The 11,031-nt window shown below is 39.5% G+C and overlaps 1 pseudogene; it reads left to right on the top strand.

Moving 5' to 3' along the window:
• The first annotated feature begins 9,125 nt into the window (after positions 1–9,125).
• LOC143925749 (olfactory receptor 1M1-like) lies at positions 9,126–10,428 on the top strand (annotated as a pseudogene).
• The last annotated feature ends 603 nt before the right edge of the window (positions 10,429–11,031 follow it).

Here is an 11,031-nt window from a genome sequence, read left to right as displayed (position 1 = left end):
AGATCTCGGAGTAGGCAGCAACACCGGGGACCAACCTCCTCCTTGGGCTGATCTGGGTACTGGCGTCAGACTGCTGAGTGGCAGTTCTTGCTACCTCCTCTTCCTGATCCAATGCCAAGAGTGGCTGCGCATCAGAAATGTCTTGATATGGATCGGAAAATAATTCCTGTGACTCAAGCGGAAGGTATGTGGTGGTGGTGTTGTTGGTGGTAGTGTCTTTGGGGGTGCACATGGCAGAGAGTGAAGAAGAGGGTGCAGATCGAGAGGATGAGGAGGGTGCAGAAGAGTAAGGCTGAGTGAGCCACTCAACCAAGTCTGGTGCATCCTTTAAAGTAATTGAACGCACCTTCTGCAACTTACCACTTTGACTCAAGCCTGTTGCTCCTGCCCTACCCCTACCACCCCTGCGGAAGGGCCTGCCTCTTCCTCTGCCTGTCATTTTTTAAATGACCCTGTGACAAAACTCTCAGTCCCTATACTGATAAAGGACTGCTGCAGTATAGGGCAGCAGTCAGCATTAGTGCACCTCAACCCTATGTATTGTGGACCTATACCAGTCCTTAAGGAATAGCAGACTGTACCTCACTCAACCCTATGTACTGTAGTACCCTATACCTTACCAGTCCTTATAAGGACCTTTGTAGAGCAAGTAGGTTGTGAATGATTAGCAGACTGTACCTCAGTCCCTATACTGATAAAGGACTACTGCAGCAGAAGGGCAGCAGTCAGCAGTAGTGCACCTCAACCCTATGTATTGTGGACCTATATCAGTCCTTAAGGAATAGCAGACTGTACCTCACTCAACCCTATGTACTGTAGTACCCCATACCTTACCAGTCCTTATAAGGACCTTTGGGAAACAAGTAGGTTGTGAATGATTAGCAGACTTTACCTCAGTCCCTATACTGATAAAGGACTACTGCAGCAGAAGGACAGCATTCAGCAGTAGTGCACCTCAACCCTATGTATTGTGGACCTATACCAGTCCTTAAGGAATAGCAGACTGTACCTCGCTCAACCCTATGTACTGTAGTACCCTATACCTTACCAGTCCTTATAAGGACCTTTGTGAAACAAGTAGGTTGTGAATGATTAGCAGACTTTACCTCAGTCCCTATACTGATAAAGGACTACTGCAGCAGAAGGGCAGCAGTCAGCAGTAGTGCACCTCAACCCTATGTATTGTGGACCTATACCAGTCCTTAAGGAAGGACCTTTGTGGAACAAGTAGGTTGTGAATGATTAGCAGACTGTACCTTAGTCCCTATACTGATAAAGGACTACTGCAGCAGAAGGGCAGCAGTCAAGCATAATATTCTTTCTATATTTGGAAGAAAGAATATTATACGTGTACAAGCCTATTACCATACCAGTCCTGAAAAGAACCTTTGTGGACCTAATAGTAAGAGCTACTGATTAAATTGACTATCCCTCACTGCCTCACACACAGCTTCCTGCCTGTCCCTATTTAAACTGACAAAACAGAGGCTGCTGGAACAATAACTTGAATAGCACTTTTGTGGACCTAATAGTAACAGCTAATGATTAAACTGACTGTCCCTGCAGCACACAGCGTCCTGTCCCTCTCTCTACACTGACAAAAGCAGTGCCTCAAACCTATATCCTGAACTACACCTAACACCTATACCAGTCCTGAAAAGAACTTTTGTGGACCAAATAGCTAGCGATTTGGGTCACTGCAGTCTCTCCCTGCTCCACACAGCAACCTCTCCCTATAGTGACAAAAGAAAGAATGTAAAATGGCGGGTCTATTTATAAGTTAGGGGGAATGTCCAAGTGTCCATGTGCTGTAATATCTCAATTGGCTGTCCTGTACCCCATGATGGATGTGTCATCATAGGTCAAAGTTCTTTTACACAGTAAACACGGAAGTCCACCGGACGAACGGCGGCAATAGTCCGCCGATCGGGCGGACGGCGCACAGCCGAAATTCGCTGCGAAACGACTGCCGGGCGAACCGTTCAGCCATCCCTACCCAGTACACCGTATATTTTGTGTGTGCTCATATGCACTTTTTTGTTACCCATTAGTGTTTAGTTTTTAGCACACTGACCATTGACTTAAGAAAAGCTTTTGTAGAGCATTTATAAAGCTTTTCCAAAAACTTTAATACCAGGAGATAAGACTTTAAACATTTTTTTAAGTACAATCTTAAGGAAAAGTGTGTAGCGCCAAAAGTAAATGAAAAGCGATGAAATTTGAATACTTTATTTAATGTGCTGCCCATTTATAACAAAGTCCAAAAAAGTGTTAGAGTGGAAAAAAAAAATTATATATATATATATATATATACACATATATATATATATATATATACACATATATATATATATATATACACATATATATATATATATACACATATATATATATACACATATATATATATATATATACACATATATATATATATATATATATATATATATATATATATATATATATATATATATACACACAATTTTGAATGGAAATAAAAAAAAAGTTAAAAATATAGATTTAAATGCACAGTCCCATGATAGGATCAGCAGTATAAACTAGACATGTGCGCCATCAATACATTTGTTTTGTTTCCTTCCGATCCGTATTAGAATTAATTCGTATTTCGTAATTCGTGTCCGAAATTTCGTACGAAATGCGAATTTTCGTTAGGTTCGTTAACTTTTTGTAACAATTACGAATGTTCGTTATGATGAATTTATCATTATGAGAGGCTCCCACCATCCCTGTGCTGTGTTGACTCCCAGGGTTTTTTTTAACTTTTAGGTTCGTAACAATTACGAATGTTCGTTAGGAATTGGATCCGAAATTTGTAAACTTAATTTCATATTTCGTACTGAACTCGTAAGCATAGCAATTCGTATTTCGGATCCTCCGGAATGTACAAATTTCCGGAAATTCGTACAAATTTTCTACTTGTACGAAACGAATTCGCACATGTCTAGTATAAACTTATTGGTGAAAACACAATAGTTATTGAATAAACTTTTATTTTTTTTAAAAACCCACAATAGTTCAGTGCAAAGATGTCTACAAAAAAATGGTGTTGAAAATGAAGAGGTGATCTACTATAGCGCTCCAGAATCATCAGTGTAGATCTGCCATCTGTTGTGGGGAAAGGCTGTTCAGCAACTCGTGCCATCCAAATGTAGCTGTAGTAAATAAAGCTCATAGGAGCCAGAGGAAGTCTCCATAGTGAAGTATTTATTGGGTTGGTATGTCTAAAGCCAAAATAAAATGATACCTACCCGGTATCGCACAGCGGCCCGACATCCACACTAGTGTCTCCTCTCTGACGTGTTTCGTCCAATAGGACATTATCAGGGGGTTCCATTTACTTTTGGCGCTACACACTTTTTTTTAAAGGAGTTGTAAAGGCAGAAGCTTTTTTTATCTCAATGCATTCTATGCATTAAGATAAAAAAAAAACCTTCTGTGTGTAGCAGCATCCCCAGCACAACAAAATTACCTACCTGAGCTCCTCTCTCTGGCAATGTCCAAAATCCCCTCAGCCATCCAGTACACTCCTCCTGGTTGGCTGAGAAAGAGCAGTGGCGCTATTAGCTCTGTGGCTGTCAAAGTCAGTCAGCCAATTAGGGGAGAGAGGGGGTAGGGCCAGGTCGGGGCTCCATGTCTGAATGGATACACGGAGCACTGACTCGGCTTGGGTGACAACCTGCATCAAGCTGCTGGCTGAGGGGCACTCAAGGGTAGGAGGGGCCAGGAGCAGCAAAGAGGGACCCTAGAAGAGGAGGATCCAAGCTGCTCTGTGCAAAACCAACTGCACAGAGGAGGTAAGTATAACAAGTGAGCCTTTACAATCACTTTAAGATTATTTATAAGTTTGGTATATTACTTATCTGTGTCAGCTGCTGCCCCACCACAGCTCAGAGATAAAACTTCACAGGAATAAAAAATATATAAGTACAGATGAATGCGATGTAATAGCTTTGTCCCTGAAGGTTTCTCTTTATTTATGTTCTCACCACTGAGCAGATTATACAATTTTAAGTAAAGGCTGATGTAATTGTTTTGTCCCTAAAGGTTTTTCTTTGTTCTCAGCACTGAGCAGATTATAAAACACAGCCTTTTCTTGGCGTTTTAGTGTAAGAAGATCTATAGCCGGACATACTGTTGGTAGGAGATGTCACAAAATAGAACTTATTTTAAGAACGTTTATCTGATTTTCTAATTATTAGTAGGGTCAAATTGGTGTTCATTTTTAACCTCAGTGACAAGAAGAATTTGAAGGCTCAGGGACGTCCTTTCTAAAATTGATGGTGAAAAGCAAATTAAATTTTGAAGTACTTTAGAACAACATTTGTCAAGTCATTAAATGTACTGAGAATTTTTGTACCAACATCCGTTGGAAAATTCACAAGTGTGTGGCCAGCTTTAGGCTTGTTGAAAGAGATGCTGCTATACATGCACATGAATTACAGCTTGGGCATTGTGTTTTACAGCTCACCACACCATTCATATAAGTGTATAACAAGAACAACATAAAAACAGAACAAGAAAAATAGTATGCATTATACTCTGTGAACAAATATAAATATAACTGCCAATCTAAAGATCAGAGACTTTGTTCTTTACTTTCACAATTTAAATTTGCAGTTGTGTATGATGTAAAAGATTTTTTTTCTCATGTGTGTTTTCATGGTGTTTTTGTTTTACAGTGCTGTTCACTGTGCTTTATATAGGATTGTATTGCAGAGTGTATTTAGGTTTTAATTTTGCATGTATCCATTTTTGGGTGAAATATTATTTGAATTAGAATTTTGGGTGGAGAGTTTATTTTCTTTTTTCTTTTTATTTGATCACATTATAACTGTAGTCTATAACTATGGTAGTTACACTGGACAATTATTGGAAAAAAAACCTTTGATTTGTGCGTTCATTGTTCACAGAGTATAGTACATAAAAAATTTCTTATATATGTTTTCTTTTTTTTTACACTACACCATTAATAGGAGTGTATTACACTATGAATAGCTGCATTGAGTTTTCATTTATTGGTTATCGGTGTGACATCATTTTATTTTTTTAAATGTTCATTTTAATATTATTTTTTCTAAATTTCATTTTAATTTTTGATGGATCAGTGTTTTTTTGTTTTGTTTTTAGCACTGCATTCATTACTTCACTGAGGGTTCAGTCACACTATGCACTAAAAATATTTTTAAATGTTTTACTACCTTTTTTTGCAATTTACCATTCTATCTTGTTTTACTTTTGTATTGTGCACGCCCTTCAATATTTAGCTTAGTGTTTTACAGACAATGCATATTTAAACCAGAACCAAAACATAATTTATTGCAGCTCACCAGTCCTTATTTGTGGTTTCTGCATTAGTTTTCATTTTCATATTTGTTATTTCTTTATTTTCACCTGGTGATCCTGTCAATAACACATTTCCTGTCAAAGGGAGACAACACTGTCTCACCCCATTGCATGGATGGGCAGTGTTCCGTTGTTCACAGAGAGAACTCTGATAACAGTATTTGATATTTCAGTGCAGCATTGTAGACATGGGCGCCGTCAAAAAATTTGTTTCATTTTGTTACGTTCTGTACAAAAAAAAAAAAGTACAGGATTTATCGGCGTATAACACGCACCCTAAGTTTAGGAGGGAATTTTAAAGAAAAAAAACTTACATTTAAATGCCCATCAATGCAGCCTTGCCATTGTCATTGTCATTTGCAGCCTTGCATGTCATTAGCAGCCTTCCATTGCAGCCTTGCATGTCATTAGCAGCCTTCCATTGCAGCCTTGCATGTCATTAGCAGCCTTCCATTGCAGCCTTACATGTCATTAGCAGCCTTCCATTGCAGCCTTACATGTCATTAGCAGCCTTCCATTGCAGCCTTACATGTCATTAGCAGCCTTCCATTGCAGCCTTCCCAATCATTTGCAGCCTTGTCAGTTTCTTTTGCAGGCTTTCCGATTAAAAATCGCGCCCGAGATACAGAGCAGATGTCCTGTGTATCTCAGCTGTTCTCGCCGGCTTTCGGCTGCACTCGGCCGTTCTCGTCGGCTTTTGCCCATTCTCGGCTGCTTCCGAAAATAGCTGAAAGCTGCCGAGTGCGGCCGAAAGCCGGCGAGAGCGGCCGAAAGCCGCCGAGATACACAGGACATCCGCTCTGTATCTCGGCGGCACTCGGTGGCTTTCACCCGTTCTCGGCGGCTTTTGGCCATTCTCGCCGGCTTTCGGCCGCCGACGGCCGTTCTCGACGGCTTTTGCCCGTTCTCGGCAGCTTCCGAAAGCCACCGAGAACAGCCGAAAATAGCTGAAAGCTGCCGAGACAGGCAGAAAAGCTTGCAATCGGCGAGTGATCGGCGTATAACATGCCCCCTTGATTTCCCCCTGATTTTAAGTGCGTGTTATACGCCGATAAATACGGTATTTCGTATTTTTAATTTGGATTCATACGAATGACGAATTTTCGTTCGATTAGTTAAATTCATCATAATGAACTTTCATTATTTTAACGAAAAGTTTACGAATCTATCATTATGAGGGGTTCCCACCATCCCTGTGCTGTGCTGACTTCCTCTGACTGGTGAACAAAATACAAAAATTTGGTTCCGAAATTCGTTAACAAAATTTCGTATTTTGTATGAAATTCGTAGGCACAGAAATTCCCATAGGGTTCCCACCATCCCTGTGCTGACTTCCTGGAGTTTTAACTTTTAGGTTCATTAACTTTTCGTAACAACAATTACGAATTTTCGGATTCGTACGAAACTAAACGCACATGTCTATAGCATTGTCAGCTCACTACAGTCAGTTAGGAGCTCAATGGATTTCTGACAGAATTTGTGGGTATGTGCTTGCTGTATCATTTGCTAGCATCACATAGATTATGAGATTTTCTTTCCTTCCACAAATGGAAGGAGAAAATTAGCTTAATTCTCCCAGCAGGGGAAAGATGCAGCATTGGACTGATTCTACATCCCCCTAGGTTACGCTGTGAACCAAGCGATCAAATACCACCGATCACTCTGTTCTCACAGCTCCCTTAACAGAAAGCTGGTGGCTGTCAGTCACCGCTCTCTGCTCGGCCCTCTCTCTCACTGGAGCGCTAGGCTGTGGAGGGAGTGGAAGCATCCGGCTCAGGCTCTCAGCAGCTTGCTGAGAGGCTGAGCCAGGAGCAAGTTCAAGCATGTGGGTGGATCCCGACCATATGGTCGCAATCCTTCCTGAGCATGGACTTGCTTTGTTATGTCAGCTGGCAGTGGGCTTCAGCCCGCTGTCTGCTGAAAACGGGTCACAGGAATGCAGAAGGATCTGCACTCCTGTGATCCACTGGAGGAGTACAGAAAACTTTGGCTGTACGTCTCTTTTAACATTGCATTATTTTAGTGTGCTGTAAATGATTCAACTGACAACACATGGTTTAATCTCTCAGCAAAATGGAGATTTAAAGGTACCTATACAGAAAGAAATATATAGGCTTCCATTGCTGACCACCTTTTGAAAATACTAGTTGCCTGGCCGTCATGCTCTTCCAATGTCCTGTTATTACAAGTATATCATTCAAGAGTTCAGACTTCCTAAACTGCATGATTATTCTGGACCAATAACTCATAAAAAAGTCAGAGACAACCAGCCAACCAACACTTTTAGGGGGAGGAAATAGCATTAATACTTTATTTATGTTTCCCAATAACGGTTCCCATTTAACTCCCAAGACACAGTGGCTGCTGAAAGACAATGGTTTGTGATTATACTTGTATGTATGTATGAAAAATCAAAAGGAACAGAGATTCTTTTTCTTTTAAAGCGGAATTCCACCCAAAATGGAACTTCTGCTTTTCGGATCCCCCCCTCCGGTGTCACATTTGGCACCTTTCAGGGAGGTATTTGCTCCCACTACCGGTGAAAGATTTCTGCAGAATCTGTGGCGATCTACACCATGTTCGCCCCCTCCTCCATTCCCTTCGCTGTCTTCTGGGAGAAACACAGACCCCAGAATCCAGCAGAGACCAGTCAGAACATGCAGCACGACTCGCACATGTGCAGTAGGGAACCAGGCCGCACAGCTTCACTTCCTGATTCCCTTACTGAAGATGCTGGCGCCTGCACCCGGAGCCCAGGGACAGATCGGCTTCGGTTGAGGACATTGCGGTTGCCCTGGACAGGAAAGTGTCCTTATTTTAAAAGTCAGCAGCTGCAGTCTTTGTTACTGCTGACTTTTAATTAATTTATTTTTTGACGGAACTCCACTTTAATTACAATTTTGATTTAAATTTCAATAATTTCTGGATAAAGAATGTTTCTTTATTTTTAAAGTCTTTTTTATATTTTAGTTAGACATGACTTGCTTCTTTATCAACAAGAAAACCCTTATGTTAAAAAACAAAGCCCATTTCACTTACATAGGTATTCGGAAATTTTAGAAATGTGTGATAGATATATATACACACTGTATTTATGCATATTTAACCCCTTTGTGCCTAAGAGTAAAACAAATGTTAATGACTAAGTGCAATTTTTTAATTTTGAGATGTGTTAGTAAAACTGTACATATCACAACTACTTTCTTTTCAGGCCAAATTGGGCTTTCATTTGGTGCTAAATGGTAATGAATATCTTTTGATTTTTGCTTAATTATCAAAGGATAACTGGCCCAAAATAGTAAAAAAAAAAAAAAAAAAAAAATGATATATAATATATCATTGCCTTTTAGAATCTAGCTGTATATTTCTTGTTACTACAATAACCTACCACCAAAGAACAACCCAAAATAAATTATCCTGCTCTCAACAATTACAGCAATACCACATATGTGTATGTGAGTTGTTGTATGTACCCGTAGTACAGCCCATTGTGCTTTTTTTGCTTTTTTTTTATCCTACCTAAAAACACACTGACGCTGATATTAACTGACACTAATACTGATTTAAAAAATGCTTTTTTTTTTTTTTTAAAACTGCCCAAAATATACTGACACTTATACTGATCCATGACCTTGACCTTTGACCCTGACCTTGGCCCGAACACTAACGCTGAACTAGATCAAACCTTGATCTAGCTTTTTAAAAAACAAAATGTATTATTATTAATTTTTTACAGTTTTTTTCTTTTCTCTCTCTGCAAGGAGAAAGAGAACCACAGGGGCAGGCTTCACAGTGACTGATCACTGTGGTAGCCAATCAGAGACTACCACAGCGATCAGGTGACCCAGAATCAGGAGTTCCAGGTACCAATCAATAGTAGGTGAGCCGGGGCTCCTGGGAAGAACCCAGTCTCTGTGCTGGGAGTGCGCCACACAGCACACTCCCAGCACAAAGACAGATATGCATATTTTCAATCCCATGGGAAAAAAGCCCAGTCCAGTGGGGTTGCATTTACTGTATGCGTACTGTTGGCATGAAAGGGTTAAACAAATTTATTTATAGTTAAACAAGGGTATTTTTTTTAACTCAGCTGCTTTGTGAAAAATACATTTTGTTTTTGTGTATAGAAGCACCCCTGTCCTATGGACAACACAACATCTCCTCTAGATGTGCACATTCTTCAATTTTTCATGAAAACTGACCATAAATTGGTCATCTTCAGCACTGTCTGCTTTTTCTTCGTCTATTTAATTGGAATGCTGGTGAACATAATTATCATTGCAGCAATATGTCTGGACCCCCATTTGCACACCCCAATGTATTTATTTCTCTCAAACTTGTCTGTTGTTGATATGTGTTTTACAACTGTTACTATTCCAAAAACTCCTCTACATCTTAGTATCTGGAAATTATACAATGCCATTTACATAATGCTTTATCCAAATGTATTTTATTTTTATAGCGGCCAGTGTTGAGGACACTATTCTATTTATAATGGCATATGACCGGTATGTTGCAATTTGTCACCCTTTACACTATTATTGTGTACTTAATAAGAAAATCTGCATAATACTAATAACAGTCACCTGGACTGGTGGGTGTGTAAACTCATCTGTTCTTACTAATTCAATCTTGCAAATCCTTTTCTGTTCTTCTGTTACCATTAACCAGTTCTTCTGTGATGCCAAAGCTCTCATTGACATTTCCTGTGGTGGCACCGAAATGTTTTATATTGTCTTGTATGCAGAGTGTTTATCATTTGGGCTCTGCCCAGTTATGTGTAATTTGATGTCCTATGTAAAGATTATCAGGGTCATACAACACATTAAATCTAAGGATGGCCGAAGAAAAGCCTTCTCCACCTGTTCATCCCACCTTATTGTTTTGACCATCTTTTATGGATCTTCTGTATCTGTATACATAATACCACCATCAGACCACTATGACTTACTTAAACAGATCTTAACCATGTTTTACACCACGGTGGTCCCTATATTGAACCCTCTCATATACAGTCTACGAAATAGAGAAGTGAACAGTTCTTTGCGAAAACTGGTGTCGTAACACTCAAAAAAGAATGGGGCTTGGGTTTGCCACTACCATGGATTTGCATCAAATAATGCATTGTGGACATTCAAGCACCTGAAATACTTAAATGGGAATTTACCAGACCAAAGTCTTTCAACGTGGACACATTCAGTTTCTCTTCTTTTCTTTACTTTTGTTTTGAGTTCCCCAGTAGCCCTAATAAGAACAGGTTTTCTTTCTCCTTCTTGGTATTTTTTTGGCTCTGATAATAATGTATTAGGTACTTGTAATTTTATACATGTATAGCTTTTAACACCTTTCAAGGATTCTTTGTATTTTCTTTATTGTCTAGGTTTTAGCCCCGATAATAATAATAAATAATAATAATAAATTTTATTTATAATGCACTTTCCATCAAAAGACCTCAAAGTGCTACATAATTACAATAAAAACAAACAAACCGCTTAATTTACAAAACATTTGCTAAAAAGAAAAGTCTTCAACCCCTTTTTAAAATTTTCAGTAGACTGAGAAACCCTCAGACTATCAGGCAAAGCATTCCACAGACGTGGGGCAGCAGCACAAAAAGCCCTATCTCCCATGGTTTTCAACCTAGTTTTTGGAACCTCTAAACAATTC

Source organism: Lithobates pipiens, unplaced genomic scaffold, assembly GCF_037356315.1.
Source record: "Lithobates pipiens isolate NorthernLeopardFrog02 unplaced genomic scaffold, aLitPip1_a1.2 Scaffold_22, whole genome shotgun sequence".
NCBI classification, from domain to species: Eukaryota; Metazoa; Chordata; class Amphibia; order Anura; family Ranidae; genus Lithobates; species Lithobates pipiens.
Note: the sequence above shows the minus strand (reverse complement) of the source record. Positions and strands in the feature narration are given on the sequence as shown.